This window comes from Pyrus communis, chromosome 13 (genome assembly GCF_041283825.1).
Source record: "Pyrus communis isolate YQ-2024b chromosome 13, ASM4128382v1, whole genome shotgun sequence".
NCBI classification, from domain to species: domain Eukaryota; kingdom Viridiplantae; phylum Streptophyta; class Magnoliopsida; order Rosales; family Rosaceae; genus Pyrus; species Pyrus communis.
In genome coordinates this window covers 16,762,440-16,779,768 of record NC_142577.1, presented here as the reverse complement: position 1 = coordinate 16,779,768, position 17,329 = coordinate 16,762,440, and the positions used below count along the sequence as shown (strand labels likewise).

Here is a 17,329-nt window from a genome sequence, read left to right as displayed (position 1 = left end):
CTCCAAAATCAACATGTAAATAGACCTAGAAATCTGAGGTCTACGTAAAATAAGTCTCCCAACAAACCTGGAATCCCTATTGAAATAATTAACTAGGAAACACAATCATATTCTAACTTGGACAATCTCGACTCGAACATGCCCTCACTCGACTTGAACAAGGGATGACAAATCTATGTCCAAATATTGCCCCTAGTCTCATGAGCCTCAGCCTGGACGTCGAGTGACTGTGAGAATAAAAATATCTCATGTTTGGATGTTGGATTGAACACCGCTCCGCCAAAGGGTGAGTTCATCCGAGCGCATGAATATATGATCAAACACCTGTGAATCTCCTTCTACCTGAGCAAAATTGATACGCAGTCCGACTGGGCGAGTCGTAATGCTCAGAGAAGCCGTTGTTATAAACTTGCGGCTTCTACTTACAAAACTAAAGAATAACGTAAGAGAACATCTTTGTAGCTATAGTCTGACCGTACATATTCTTTCCAAAACTTATATTTAATGCCTTTTAGCGGTGGAACATGATGCAGTGATTCCCAAATGGCACCTAAGCCGTATAGCTCATCATGACCCCACTCAAACTAGTGTGCTAAACGTTTCATACGTGTGACAATCAGGTACCGTATAGGCTTTACAAACTATAAGGCTTATTTTTAGTTACGTATGTGAAACTTTATTTTAAGTTTATTTGTCTAATGTAACTCAACAATCACAATTTTACTTTCTAAAACTCAAAATTCGTTTCACTTTGATTCGTGGACTAAACTTATAGGCCACCTCCTTAAACATATGTGAGACCCAACACCCAATAAGATTATGTCCAATAAAGTTGATTATAAATCTTCATTATGCATTAACATTCAAGAGGATATTTAGTTTAAAAGAAATTGAAGGGATGAAAAAAAAAAAAAAAAAACTGATTAGCTTGCCGCACAAATCTAAGGTAATGTGGAGTGATTTTTGAGTTTTATAAAGACGACTTTCAAGTTTCTGGGAGCAAAATGGAATCAAAATTGAGTTTTAGAGGCAAAGTGAAACGAACTTTGAGTTTCAAAAAGTAAAATAGTGACTTTTAAATTACAGGAAGTAATTTGAGATTAAAATCAAGTTCTAGTTAAAAATAAGCCAAACTATAATTTTGTTCTTCATGGGTTAAATATACAGAACTAGATTTGCCCCTTGCCCTTTTGCCTATTTGCCCTTTGCGAATCAAACATCCACAAACAAAGCCAAAAGTAGAAGACCAAAAAGGGATTCTGGACTCCATAGCCATCACACCTTGACCATCCGGATACATTGGATTCATGGGTATATACAGTACGTATGGTCACGTTGGAACAATTTCTCAGCCATATTTTTGACACGTGGACAAATTGGGCATGAGTTTTTAGCACCACATCCTAAATGTTCTTTTTAACTCGTATAAATGCTGATTCCACAATCCTTAGTCTGGCCATGCAACCTACACATATATGAACTCCAAAGGGAAGGACATGGAAGAGAAGGAAGCCAGAGAAGTTCGATACCGGGGTGTGCGGAGGCGGCCATGGGGCAAATATGCAGCGGAGATTCGTGACACAAATAGGCACAGCGCGCGTGTTTGGCTTGGGACTTTTAACACAGCTGAAGAGGCAGCTAGAGCATATGACAGAGCGGCTTATGCCATGAGGGGTGGCTTAGCCATTTTGAACTTTCCTAATGAGTACCCTTCGGCAAGTGGCGGTTCTTCATCGGCATCGGCTAATTTTTTATCTTCTTCGTCTGCAATGCCTGGGACTATGCAGGGGCGAGCTGGTGGTGAGCAAAATGAAGTTCTTGTGTTGGAGTATTTGGATGATAAGTTGCTAGAGGAACTGCTTGATTGTGATAACCAAAAGAATAACCAAGAATAAGGAGATTGATTATTATCTCTATCTTAATAAGCAGTTACCCACATCAACGTCAATATGATGCTTCTTATCTTTTTGGTTGATATAAGTAGATTCTGATCATCAACTTTTGCATGCATTTACTTGTCAATGAATAATAAAATAAGTCGGTAAGCTTTTCAAGATATGGTGATTTTCTACGTACCAAATGTTTGGAAAATATATTTTCATTTCACAAATGAATAAGATTACAATATGAGTATTTATACAAGTTGTGAGCCAAACAAATCACAACACTTTCTAACTAAGAGAAAACTAACTATAACAAACTAACAGTTTTCCTTAGCCTCTAAGTATTATCCCTTGAAGATGAATTTACAATATTATCCTTAATATCCCCCCTCAAACGAAACTTGAGAGCTCGAAGTGGAAGTTTGGCACGGAGGAACAGAAACCTGGGCTTGGACAGAGACTTAGTACAGATATCAGCCACTTGGTCCTGTGAGCAGATGAAATAAAGAGAGACTTGCTGTGCCAGGACCTGTTCGCGGATATAGTGATAATCTATCTCCACGTGTTTGGTCCGAGCATGAAAAACAGGATTCTTAGCAAGGGACAGAGCAGAGACATTGTCACACCAGAGTTGAGGAGAGCAAGGTAAACAATACCCAATATCAGTAAGCAGTTTACAAATCCAAGTGATTTCAGATGCAGTGTTGGCAAGAGATCGATACTCAGCCTCGGTGGAGGAACGAGCAACAGTGAGTTGCTTTTTAGCACTCCAACTGATAAGAGAATTTCCCAGATAGATGCAATAACCTCCAGTAGAGCGCCTGTCTAACGAACAACCGGCCCAGTCAGCATCGGAGAAGGCCTTGAAAGAGGGAGGTGAGGAAGATTTAGTAAACCAAAGGCCAAGATCAATAGTGCCCTTAAGATACCGAAGGATGCGCTTGACAGCTTGAAAATGAGACACGCGTGGAGTATGCATGAACTGACAAACAAGATTGACAGCAAAACTGAGATCGGGCCTTGTCCAGGTTAAGTATTGGAGAACACCTACCAGTGATCGATACTCGGTAACATTCTCAAGAGGAGGAGAGTCATGATCAAGTTTGGAGGTGCTAAGAGGTGTACCACAGGGCTTGGCACCAACCATGTTTGCTTTAGTAAGCAAATCGAGAATGTATTTGGTTTGAGATAAGAAAATACCAGTAGAAGAACGCTTGACCTCAATGCCAAGAAAATAGTGTAAAGCTCTAAGATCCTTGATGGGAAACATAGCACTGAGTTTGTGAATCACAGCTTGACAAGCAACAGAGGAATGACCAGTAACCAAAATATCGTCCACATAAACTAGGATGAATATTAAGGAAGGATCTGTTTTGACAAAGAGGGAATGGTCACTTTGAGAACCAACAAAGCCAAGCGAATGAAGAGCAGCATGCAGTTTATCATACTAGGCTCGAGGAGCCTGTTTCAGACCATATAAGGATTTATGGAGCTGGCAGACATGATTCGATTTAGTGAGATCCTGAAATCCAGGAGGTTGCTACATAAAGACTGATTCAGAGAGAGTACCATGCAAGAAAGCGTTGCTGACATCAAGTTGATTCAAGAACCAGTCAAATTAAGCAGCTAAAGTGAGGAGAAGACGAATTGTCACAGGTTTAGCCACAGGGCTAAAAGTCTCAGTGTAGTCAAGATCTTCTTGTTGATGAAAGCCCTTGGTAACCAGCCGGGCTTTATAACGATCAATAGATCCATCAGGCTTTCGTTTAATCCGAAAAACCCATTTACAACCAACAATGTTGTGAGATGGATGGGAAGGAACCAGAGACCAGGTTCGAGTGTGTAATAGAGCAATAAATTCCTCCTGTATTGCATTGCGCCAATGTTGATGTTTGGATGCTTGGAGATAAGTGGTGGGAAGATAATCTGGTAACAACTGAGAGGGAAGGGGATGTTTAGTGGCAGTGAGGGCTCGAGGCCTGCATATACCAGACTTTGAGCGGGTTTGCATAGGATGAGTGTTCAACAGTGGTGGGGAAGAGGCAAGGGGTGGGGAATCTGGGAAAGAAGTAGGAGGAAGAGTAGGTGAATTTGATAGGACAGATTGAGGAGAAGGTGCAGGTTGAGAGGAAATAAGAGGAAGTGAGGTAAAAGTGAGAGAAGATGGTATAGAAGGGGTTGAGATGGTAGATGGAGGGTGGGAAGAAAGAGGAGTAGGAGGGAAAGTATGGAATGGAAAATTAATCTCATCAAATAACACATGCCGAGAGATGTAAAGTCTCCCTGTGACAGGATTAAGGCATTTGTAACCTTTATGGTTAAGACTGTACCCCAGAAAAACACAATGCTTGCTCTTAGCATCCAGCTTGGAAGAAATATAAGGCTTCAACCATGGGAAGCATAAGCAGCCAAAGACTCGCAGTGTACTGTAACTAGGGGCCTTCTGGAAAAGAGACTCCCAAGGGGAAGGTCGAGATAGAGTAGGCAACCTATTTATGAGATAAATTGTAGTGGCAAACGCTTCAACCCAATATAGATGAGGAACTTTAGAGGCTGCCAAGAGAGTCCTTGCAGTTTCCACAAGATGGCGATGCTTACGTTCTGCACATCCGTTTTGTTCAGGAGTGTGAGGACAGGACAACTGACGTTGAATGCCATGCTGAGCCAGGAAATTGGAAAATGTATTGCTCATGAATTCACCACCAGAATCAGAACGCAAGGCAATAATTTTAGTGCACAGAACATTCTCAACCAAAGACTTATATTGCATGAAACAAGAGAGTACATCAGATTTGTATCGCAGAGGGTAGAACCAACAGTATCTGGTAAAGTCATCCACAAATATGACATAGTACCTAAAACCTTCCTTAGAAGTAATAGGAGAGTGTCCCCAAACATCTGTATGAATTAGTTCTAATGGTTTCTTTGTAGTACTAATGGCAGATACAAATGGCAACCGAGAACTTTTGCCTAATACACAAGATGAGCAAAGAGAAGTACTCTTATTCTGTAGCATAGAGATACTAGAAGTAAAAGCTAGCTTATTAAGAACAGCGACAGAAGGATGGCCCAACCATCCATGCCATAGAGTTCTGGAAGCTTTGGGGGCAGCAGTGAGAGCTAGATGCTTGTCAGTATTACGAGAATGTTGAGGAAATTGGTAGAAACCATGCTAAACAGGACCTTTAAAACGCATCCTCCCCGAAGAAAGATCCTTCACAACGAAGTGAGAAGGATAAAGATGCATGAAGACTTGATTATCAATTAAAAATCGATTTGCAGATAGAAGATTGTGTTTCAGAGCAGGCACACATATAACACAGATTTGAGTGCAAAATTACTAGGTGAAGCAGTAAGAAGAGAAAAGCCAGAATGAGTGATAGGCAAACCTTTGCCATCACCAATATACACTTGTTCAGGGCCTGTGTAAGCTTCAGGATTCTGGAGTGTGGCATAGTTGTTGGTCATATGAGAGGTTGCACCGGAGTCGACAATCCATGGAGGAGAAGGATTGGAAGTGCTAGCAGCCAAAGCCGATTGAGAAGACTTGGTATTATAGTGAGGATCCATACGATGAGGACAGGCGCAAGCTTCATGATCAGATTGACGACAAATTTGACAAGAGAGTTTCCGGTTGGATGAAAAACTAGGGCGAGCACCACGATTGAACCGTTGATTATTGCCTCGATTAAATTGGGGAAACCTCGGAGGATTAGATTGCCTAAAATTACCTCGATTATAATGAGTGCTCCGATTAGAATTGTGATCCAGTCCACGACTTGGATTGTTGAAAGAGGAAGAAAACTGAGCAACATGACCTTGAGAGACAGAGTTGACAGGCAAAGGTAGAAGACCAGCGGAGGTGTTGTAAGCCTGAAAGGAAGACACAGGTGTACTTTGCTTGCGATTGGTCAATTGAATCTCTTTGCTGAGAAGCAAACAATGTAACTCATCAATAGTTGTAGAGCCGAGCCGAAATTGAATAACATCAACAAAGGAATCAAACTCAGGAGGTAAGCCATGAAGAAGCACAGAAATTAATTCAGAATCTTCAACTGGCAGCACTGGCAAGAGCATCTGCGATTTCCTCAGTGCGTTGAAGATATTGTGCAGCAGTGAGATCACCTTTAGTAAGACTCCGAAGGTGAGATTGGAGTTCATGAATGTGAGAATGGGAGGCAGCGGTAAGACGTGACTCCAATTTGGCCCAGAGTTCACAAGCCGAGGAAACTCCAACATTATAGGGAATTAGGGATTCAGAAAGAGTAGAGTTGATTCAGATGAGGATGTTTTGATCATTTTCATACCAGGCAACATACGCTGGATTGAGGGTGCGAGTGCCGGAGGAATCAGTGAGAAATTGAGGCGGCACCACCATAGAGCCATCAATCAGCCCGGTGAGATTGTAACGACGAAAAATTGGAGCAAAGAGAGCACTCCAGGTCAGGTAATTGGTAGTGGTGAGCTTAATCGGAACCATAGATCCAATGTTCTGGACCGTAATCGAAGAATTAGGGTTTGAAGAAACAATTTGGGGAAAAGATTAAGATTCTGAAGCCGAGGAGGAATCAGACGCCATGATTAGAGATACAGAAATCAGAGGGAAAGACGAGCAAGAGCGAAGGATCGCAAGATCAAAGACAAGCAAGAACGAGATCGAAGAAAGTAGATCGACAGGAAGCGGGAAAATGCAAAGAAAAGCAGAGAAGCGGGAAAATTTGGGATCGAAAGGTCGTGAGACTTAGGCGGGTGATACCATGTTTGGAAAATATATTTTCATTTCACAAATGAATAAGATTACAATATGAGTATTTATACAAGTTGTGAGCCAAACAAATCACAACACTTTCTAACTAAGAGAAAACTAACTATAACAAACTAACAGTTTTCCTTAGCCTCTAAGTATTATCCCTTGAAGATGAATTTACAATATTATCCTTAATACCAAAGTATATCATCTACTTACGGCTAGGGTTGTTTGTCCTCCTCGCTGTATCGATTCTCTTCTATAAATAAATTTGCCTGTTTCTGTCCATGATATTGCACGATACACATTTATATAACTGACATGACTCATTAGCAAGAGTTTATTTGAAAATAATTCTGTAGAAAGTGGTACATACAAATGTAAGTGAACAACCTAATTTGCTCCTTAATTTGCTCATTAATCGCAGACCCAAGCTAAGCAAGACATGGAAAAACACGCTAATATATTTGTAGGTAAACAAGCTATTCTGCTCCTTTCCAACGTGTGATTAATTAGATTTTTTATTCTGGACATTTGATGTATGCGTATTAAGGTATTTGTAGGTACGGAATTCAGATATTCATCATGTTAGGGTTACCCTAATATATGCATGTTATAACGTTATCAGCACGGATGAATGTACTTTCATTTTGTATTATGTATAATTCATAAAACTCTACTTAACTCAAAAATCAACTTTGATCTAAAAAGCATATCATATGCGGATTACAATTTAGTCCCCTTAAAACAATTAATATGAAAGGTGTCTACCTTTAATCTCCTAATAATATGGGACTTGGAAACTACACATTTCTTTTCATCCCTGTAATCACTTAATAATAATATGCAGGGTGTAACTTAAGTCTCTTACCATTCTCTAAAATGTAGAAAGAATGTAGCTGTTTCATAAAAAAAGAAAAGAAAAGAAAGGATGTAGTTGTTCTTAGCGCGCAGTTTGGAAAAATTCTGCAAAGTATGTACAAATATAAGGAAAAATACACTCGGGAGAATTGTATAATGAATTAACTGTTACGGTATGTTTAGATGAGGGACTTCTATTAATCTCAAGCGGTTGAGTCCAAGTTCATAAGGAATGAATAATAAAATGTGATAGGGAATTTGTTAATCTCTCTCGCCCGGGTGGGGGGGGTGGGGTTCATAGTAACATACAATTTTTGAGTTGGTGGATGATAACACCCATAGCCTTTTTGACTCCCGGCATAACCGATGAAGGCAAATCGGAGAGCACAATATTTGAGCTATGTGGATTGAGATGAACAAACTCAGTACAACCAAACACATATGGAGGGATTGGTTGTTGCTGGCGCTTGAACATGGTTCATCAGTGCTTGTAGAGGAGTCCTAAAATTCAAAGTAGTCAAGGGAACTCTACTGGTGAAAAGTGTACAGTGGAAAGAGCTTCGCCCCAATACGTGAGTGGTGCATGACTTTCCAATACAGAAGCCCGAACTATCTCAAGGAGATGACGGTTTTTTTTTGAAATGTGTAGGGACAAGTGGTTTGATGAACAATTCCACAATTAGCTGTTAAATATTTCTTCCAATTCGGCACCCATGTATTTGCCCCCATTATCACTTTGGAGAACTTTAACTTGTGCATTGTACTAATTCATGGCCATCTTGTGGAATTTGTAAAACAACTCATACACTTCACCTTTGGTTTTCACAAGACAAACCCAAGTCATATGGGTACAGTCATCAATAAATGTGACAAACCTTCCCAAAATGGTACATTTAGAAGAACCCCAAACATCTGAATGAATAATCATGAATGAAACATAACTTTTATTCAAACTTGATGGATAAGAAGTACGGTGGCTTACTTCAAATATCCAAATGAAACATGCCCCAGACAATGATGCCATACCCAAATCTTTGATTGTCTCTTCTTCCTCTCAAATTCATCTACGGACAGAGCTTGAGTCAACCATATTTAAGTGTTCAACACCAGTCCAGGTAATACAACTACCCACACCTAACTGCTTGCCCAATCGTCTTGTGAGTCCGAATATCCTTAAACACAACCAAAAATCACAATACAACATAAGGCAAGGATTATATGAGCAATAGAGAGCAAATTGTGATTGAGAGATGGGACTATGAGGACATAGTCCAAGCTGCAAACTGAGGGTATCAACGAGAGTAATGGAACCCTTGTCAGTAGGCAGTAACAGGATTGGGAGTCCCATTTGCAATTGACACATTGGTTTTAGTAGATGGTTCTAATAAGTGAACCTGTCTATAATCACATGTCATATGACCTATGGCTCCATAATCAATTATCCAACTACTACTCGAAACAAATGCAGAATCGTTAGAAACATTCCCGACATTACATGTTGTAGCAGCTAAAACAGATGCTTGATTGTTCTCGGGATTCTTCAGCAACAACAGTTTATTTATGATTGGAATTTTGTTTTTGTGGATCCCTACTATGATCCCACCACTCTGGAAAGCCCACAATGTCTTAACAGCGAGCCTTCGAGTGACCAGGTTGACCATACTGCTCATAAACCTCATTAGAAGGAGGATGATTGGCCTTACTTGTTCTCGAAGAACTGGTACAGTTGGTAAGACCAGACCGATCATGTTGACTTTAGTGAGCCCGATCTTGGGAAGACCGGTTATGGGAAACCAGTGCAACGAAATCATTGAATTTGGTGTTTTTGTTCATGGTAGTTCGTCTTAGAGCATCATCACATGCATATGCATCCTCCAAATCATGGACAGTCTTTGGGTAGGATTTTTCCAAGAATATGTTCAATTCGGAATCCAAACCTCTGAGGACAATATGGATTCTCTAACGCTCAATCAATTTTTGATACAATTTTGACATCTTCATTCTTCATAGCCACCTTGTCGCAATGATCCAATTCTTGAAAAATCTCTGTCAACTCCCCATAATAAGAGCCAAGAGACTGTCCATTCTGTATAGTGGAGAAAACCTTTTAATTCTAATACTTTAACGTCATCCATTCCATCATAGAATTCTTTCTCAAGTCCACTCCAAATTTCACGAGCAGTTTTTAATAAGAGAAAACGTTGTTGGTGTGTAACCCTTCAGCCGAGACTTGGAGGCAAAGAAACAATTCAAACCTTTAGTTTAATATTTGTTTCAAGTTTAAATTAGAGTCGTTGGATCATAGTCCATGTGGCTGTTCTCACTTGTATCTAGCTTAAGTCATAGATTATAACAAGTGGCATCATCTCATATGGTGATAGCAATTAAGGGCTGAGATTTAGTTTTAGTTTGATAAGTGAAGAATCTCCCTTCCTCTTCCATGTCTAACGGTAACAACCTCATATGTTTGTTGTGAGGGAATATCGAAATCAATTCCATCATCATTCTTTAAAAATTCTCTTTGCCATTTTTCTAGATTTCCTCTCAGACCTTCATCAAGCTTTTATAGAAGCATATTGGATATTCCCATACTCTAACATGGCCTTAAAGCCAGGTTCCATTGTCTAAACTGGGTGTGAAATCTGTGAGTGTGATTGAGCTACATTTTAAGCTCAAAATCAAATCTAAAAATTATGCGATTTCTTGAATCCAAGGTCTAACATGGCTGGATCTAGTATCGCTGAGCTTAGAGCTCCAGTTTTTAATGGAGAAAACTACGAGTTTTGGAGAATTCATATGACGACTATACTGAAATCGTATGGTCTATGAGAGCTGGTTAAAAATAGGTTTGAACCTCCAGATTCGAAGGATACGAAGGCTGTGCTCGATGAAACGAAGAAGGAAACGATGAAGTTGGTGTCATTCAGTGAGACCTTGATGAGAGATGTTCGCGCATTTGGAATGATCCAATGAGCTGTCTCGGATCAAATATTCCCCAGAATTGTGAATGAAGAAACATCCAAAGGAGCTTGGGATGTCTTGAAGAGCGAATTCAGATGGGACAAACAAGTAAGAAGTGTAAAATTGCAAGGTTTACGTAGAGATTTTGAGTCTATTCGTATGAATGAAAATGTACAGAGAAATCTGTCTTCCAAGGTGAAAATGGGCACATGAGAAATTGTAAAAGTTGAAGGAAAATGAACCTTGGTCATTGAAACCAAGTTGGGAAGAAAACATATCCAAGAAGTTATGCTGGTACCTAAACTTGAAGAAAACCTTCTCAGTGTAGGTCAAATGATGGAACATGGTTATTACTTGGTGTTTGAAAGAGATGTTGTGAATGTGTTAGATGGATGGACACTGGACAATCTAGTGGTTAGAGTGCAAATGACCAATAATAGATGTTTTCCATTGACAATGATGTCCGCAAATCAGCTTGCACTAAGAGCAAGTGTCACACATTGCTCTCAGACGTGGCATAAAAGATTGGGACACCTGAATGAGAAATGTCTCAAATTGCTTGAAGAACATGAGATGGTGCATGGATTGCCTCATTTGGAAATGTCAACTAGCGATGTGAATGAATGATGATAGGAAAACAACACATGGACTCATTCTACTCTGAGTCAACTTGGAGAGCCAAGTATCCATTGGAATTGATCCATACATATATCTATGGTCTAATGTAGGTTGATTCTCACTTTGGAAACAAATACTTTATGTTATTCACAAATGACTGCACTATAATGACATGGGTGTACTTTCTGAGATATAAGTTTGGTGCACTTGAGTGTTTTAAAAAGTTCAAGGCAATGACAGAATTACAATATGGTTATAAGGTGAAATGTCTCAAAAGTGATAAGAGGAGGAGAATTCATTTTTGCAGAATTTGATAAGTATTGCAGTGATCTAGGGATCCAGAGACAGTTGGCTATGACCTACACTTCCAAGCAAAATTGAGTGTCAGAGAGAAATAAGCACATTCACAGGGTTTTGACCTAAGAAATGACCTAAGAAAAGAAGCACATTCACAGGGTTTTGACCTAAGAAATGAAGTGCAAGTGAAATGAAGTTTTGCCCATATGTGTTTTGGGCAGAAGCAGTGAACACTACTGTTTACTTGCTTAACAGATATCCTTCCAAAGCTTTGGGAAAAATAACTCCATTTGAGGCATATAGTAGCAGAAAACCAAGGATAGCTCATTTGAAAATCTTTGGTTCACTTTGCTATGTGCACATCCCTTCTAATCTCAAACACAAGTTGGAAGAAAACAATCATAAATGCATCTTTGTAGGCTATGGTGGTGGTGAAAAAGGCTACAGATTGTTTGATCCGATTTCAAGGAGATCACTCTGTCAAGAGATGTTATATTTGATGAGAATGCTTCTTGGGATTGGAACTGCACTACAAACAATGAAGTGAGATTTCCAGTTCTCACTGAGCATCAGAATGCTACTAAGATCTGTGATATTGGTAAGAGTTCTCATTTTGATAAATTCACCACTTTTCAAAGTGAAAGTATGACTGAAAGATCTCAAATATATGATGATACACCTAAAAAGTGGAGAAGTGTAAATGAAATCAGTGCAATATTTGGATTATTGAACTTGAAAGTTATGATGATGCAGCCAAGGATGACTCATGGAGGACTGCAATGGAAGCTAAGTTAGAAATGATAGAGAAGAATAATACATGGCAGCTAGTTGAGAGACCATTTGATAAGCCAATCATTGGTGTCAAATGAGTGTATAAAACCAAACTCAATTTGGATGGTACATTGCAGAAAAATAAAGTTAGATTGGTAGCTAAAGGCTATCCACAGAAGCCTGAAATTGACTACAATAAGACTTATGCCCCTATGGAAGATTGGATACCATAAGAACCTTGATTGCACTTGTTGCACATAAGAAATGAAGTTTGTACCAGCTGGATGTGAAGTCTGCTTTTCTTAATGGAGTTCTGAAAGAAGAAGTGTATGTTGAGCAACCACAGGGTTTTGTGAAAGAGAATGAAGAAACTAAGGTGTATAAACTGAACAAGGCACTTTATCGATTGAAGCAGGTACCAAGAGCTTGGTATGATGAGATTGATGCCTACTTCAACAATGCAGGTTTCAAGAAGAGCTCAAGTGAGGCAACCTTGTATGTTAAAACAAGTGAAGACTCATGTATCGTTATTGTCTTCTTATATGTAGATGATATTGTATACACTGGTAGTAGTCCGCAATTACTTGAAGAATTTAAAGATGACATGATGAAACACTATGAGATGATAAATTTGGGTTTGTTACACCATTTCCTTGGAATGGCGGTACTACAAACTGAGAACAACATTTTCATACATAAAAAAAAGTATGCACAGAAGCTAATTAAGAAATTTGTGTTAAAAGATTGCAAGACTGTTGCTACTCCATTTGCAGTGAATGAGAAATTGAGTAAGGTTAATGGTAGTGAAGCTGCAAATGAAGGAGAATACAGACAACTTGTGGGGAGCTTACTTTAATTCACAGCAACTAGACCTGATGTAATGTTTACAACAAGCTTGTTGGCAAGGTTCAAGCATAATCCCACTAAGAAACACATGGGAATAGCAGAGAGGGTGCTGAGATACATTCAAGGAACAATTGATTTTGGAATTGTCTTTGAAAAGGGAAAAGCAACTACTCTAATTGGTTACTGTAACAGTGACTGGGCTGGAAGTAATAATGATATTAGAAGCACTTCAGGTTATGCATTTACACTATAATTTGGCGTCTTTTTATAGGCATCATTCAAGCAAAGCACTGTGGCATTGTCCACAGCAGAAGCATAATATGTAAGTGCTGCAGAAGCCACCTCTTAAGTAAAATAGCTAAGATTTGTACTTGAAGATTTTGGAGAAGAACAAGTGGAAGAAACACAGATCATGTGTGACAACACATCAGCCATTGTTATGGCAAAGAATCTTGTCTTTCATTAAAAGACAAAACACATCAGCAGAAAATTTCATTTCATCCGAGAAGCAATTTAAGCCAAGGAGATTGAACTGGTGTATTGCAAGACAAAGGAGCAAATTGCAAACATTCTTACTAAAGCTTTGCCTAAAGATCAATTTGCCTATCTAAGAGAGCTTCTAGGAGTCAAGTCAGCTAAAGGGTTAGAAGGGAGCATTGGTGTGTAACCCTTCAGCCGAGACTTGGAGGCAAAGAAACAATTCAAACCTTTAGTTTAATATTTGTTTCAAGTTTAAATTAGAGCCGTTGGATCATATTCCATGTGGTTGCTCTCACTTGTATCTTCTTAAGTCATAGATTATAACAAGTGGCATCATCTCATAGGTTGATAGTAATTATGGGCTGAGATTTAGTTTTGGTTTGATGAGTGAAGAATCTCTCTTCCTCTTCCATGTCTAACAGTAACAACCTCACATGTTTGTTGTGAGGGAATATCGAAATCAATTCCATCATCATTCTCTGAAAATTCTCTCTGCCATTTTTCTGGTTTTCCTCTCAGACTTTCATCAAGCTTTCATAGAAGCATATTTAATATCCCCATACTCTAACAAACGTTTTATGATATTTGGAGCCATAGACATAAGTAACCATCCCTTGACTTTCTAATTCTTTGCATTGGTAGCATCTTCTTCGTTTGGAGGTTTACTCTTGCCACAGATATACAAAAAATTTTCTCATCCGGTAATGTGGATCTCCATCATCTGAGGCCAGACATCATAGTTTGATTCGTTTAGGGTGATTCAGGCATTAATTTCAGAATTATTCGGTTGGAGGACGATGGGAGCAACCTTCATTTCAGATGTGTCCTTTACATCGCCCATGGTCATGAAGTAGTAGAGAAGATTTACTTGTGCAGAAGCACGACAATGAGGGCAACAGTGGCAAGCAAGCCACACCTGCTCGTGATACCAAGTTGAAATACTTTGTTGAATGTATTCTTCTCACCGAGGAGGAAATAAATATATATGCAAGAGTACATCCCTAATTACAAAGAATATAGGAAATCTAGAGGAAACCTATTAAGGAATGGAATCCGTAATTACAATAATTACATATTCTAAGAGAATGTGGCCAACTTATTTTTTCTGCATAATTCTTAGTGTCCTTAGGGAAATTAAATCCAGACAAGCTCTTTGAGGAAAAATGCATGAAAGCAATGAGTGATATGAAAATATATACAGTTTCGGCAGATAGTTTTGTTCCTGTTATTTCTTTCGAAAGCCTAGTTTTATCTTTTGCTTTGTTGCAATCAAACGAAAAACTACAATTAAGAAAAGAAAGTAAAAAAAATACAAGAGTTGAGAAGAGTACAGAGTATTCCAATGGTGACAAGTTCCTCTAAAAAATCCGATATATCGAATCCAGAGCTATAACGTTGCTCCATAAGCGCACATGAGTCAAGCTCCAAGAGTTTCAACATCTCTCTCTCTCTCTCTCTCTCCCCCTCTCTATATTGAATCCAGAATATAGGAAATCTATATGCAATAAAATTAAAAAGACAATGCGTAATTTAATTAAAAAGAGTGACTTGAAAATTGGTAATTCACGGGCTATAGGTTTTTTTGTTTCTGTCATATTTCAGAAATGGATGTTGTGAACTTTTAGAATTGTATTAGTAACCATAACTGTGATTTATTTGGCCAAACAAAATTCGGTCTTAAGAGTTTCTAGGAAGTTTTATTTTTTTTTATTTTTTTTATTTTTGAACAATTGGTATTATCTACACTAAGAGGGAGGGGGTGAGTTTAGCCTCACAATATGTCACATCCCGCCCCGGGCCCCCACCACATCCCGAGCTTGACTCCGCCGTAGCACGATATTGTCGCTTTAGGCCCCAACCACACCCTCACGGCTTTGTTTATGGGAACTCACACGAGAACTTCCCAGTGGGTCACCCATCCTGGGATTGCTCTCGCGCGAACTCGCTTAACTTCAGAGTTCCGATGGCATCCGAAGCTAGTGAGCTCCCAAAAGGCCTCGTGCTATATGGAGGTGAGCATGTACATATAAGGCATAGAGGATCCACTCCCCTGGGCGATGTGGGATCTCACAATCCACCCTCCTTAAGGGCCTGACATCCTCGTCAGCACACTTTCGGCCAGGGATTAACTTTGATACCAAATCTGACACGCTCCTATCCCGATGTCCCTAGGACATCGGGATCGGGGGGTGTCACAATGGGTTAGCAATAATGTGGTTCAAATTCGCCTTTAGCAAGAATATGAAAGTTTGATATTTTAGATTTCGTATTTGTGTTATCAATGCTTTCTTGGTGAACAAGTAGCTAGTAGTATTCTGGAACCTCTAGGTTTGTTTACAAGTTAAGAGTTTTTGGTTTTTCTATTTAAGCCAACTTATGTATCTGTATTGAGTGATCATCTTATTATCTTCCTTTTATATTATGGGAACTATTATTCACACTTTAAAAGTCTAATTGTACACTTTTCATAAGAGTACTGTTCCTTATAAATTTGGAGTGCACACTTAATTTTACTAATAGATTCCATATTGCTAGTGAATTCTAACTTATGGTATTTCATTTGATTCCCTTATTTATTATATCATTTTGCATCAAAATGACTCCATATTACTTCTCCTATAAGTAGTTGCATCTGAAAATGAGAAAAAGTTATGGGTTGTTTTTGTGTTGCTTAAATTTTTTTAAAGCAGCTTCTTAAAAAAGTTGGAGTCTTAATTGTGTTTAGTAAATGAAAAAAAAAGTTTTTTTCTTTTTAAAATCATGGGTCCCAAACAGCAAAAAGTAGAAGCAGTTTTACACATGTTTATAAAAAAAAAAGATATATTTTTTTGTTTTTTCATTTGAGAGAAGTGAACAATACCAATTAATGACCTTTTATATTGACAATCCTACTTCAGTAATTTTTTTTTTTTGTTAAAAGCACTTTTAGCACTATATTTTAGCAAAACACTTACCTTTTTTTCACAGTTATTTATTCTTACAACATAGCAAAAACAATTTCAAAGAAACCATCAATCCCAAACTAGCCCTTGCAACACTTGTGTTAAAAAACCACTATTGAAGTAGCAAGCTCTTCATTTATAACTTATCAGATGATGCAAGATAGACCTGGCAAACGGGTCGTGTCTGTCGTGTTCGTGTCGTTTTCGTGTAACACCTGTTATCTTAACGGGTCGTGTCGTGTCACACCCGTTATTTTAACGGGTCCTTAACAGGTCGTGTCACTTTACCCAACGGGTAAAGTGACCCGACCCGTTATGACCCGTTATGACCCGTTAAGAAAAAAATATATTTTTTTAAAATTTGCACATACCACACATTGCGACATAAATATTACTTGAAAACATTAAAACATTTCTCGTTCAAGTACTATATCTACACTCGAAAATGAAAGCCTAATAAAAAAAATAATACATACACTACTAATCTATTACAAATATTAAATGTGCAAGGATAAAGAGTTTTTGTTTTTAAGATTGACTAACACTTAGAGTTTATTTATACTTTTATTAAGTATAACATAAGATTTTGTGGTATCCACTTGTGTAAATATTTTAAATTGTAGATCGAATTCATTCATTGTATTCATATAGGGTCAAGGAGTGTAGTTATAAAAAATCATCAAAATCGGAGTTAAAATAACCGTTAAATCGTGATTTTTCGTTTATAACCGTTGAAAAGCTTTGTCCCGTTACTTGATCTCTGAATGTTTTTTTTTTGTGATTTTTTGCTGATGTGATCTCCAAGCATATACAAACAATTTTGACGGTTTGGATCGTTGAAATTAGTTTTGGAGAATTCGTAAAACGATAGATTGACTAACACTTAGAGTTTATTTATACTTTTATTAAGTATAACATAAGAT

At 38.4% G+C, this 17,329-nt stretch overlaps 1 pseudogene; it reads left to right on the top strand.

The window, feature by feature from the left end:
• The first annotated feature begins 1,474 nt into the window (after positions 1–1,474).
• LOC137736435 (ethylene-responsive transcription factor ERF095 pseudogene) lies at positions 1,475–2,056 on the top strand (annotated as a pseudogene).
• The last annotated feature ends 15,273 nt before the right edge of the window (positions 2,057–17,329 follow it).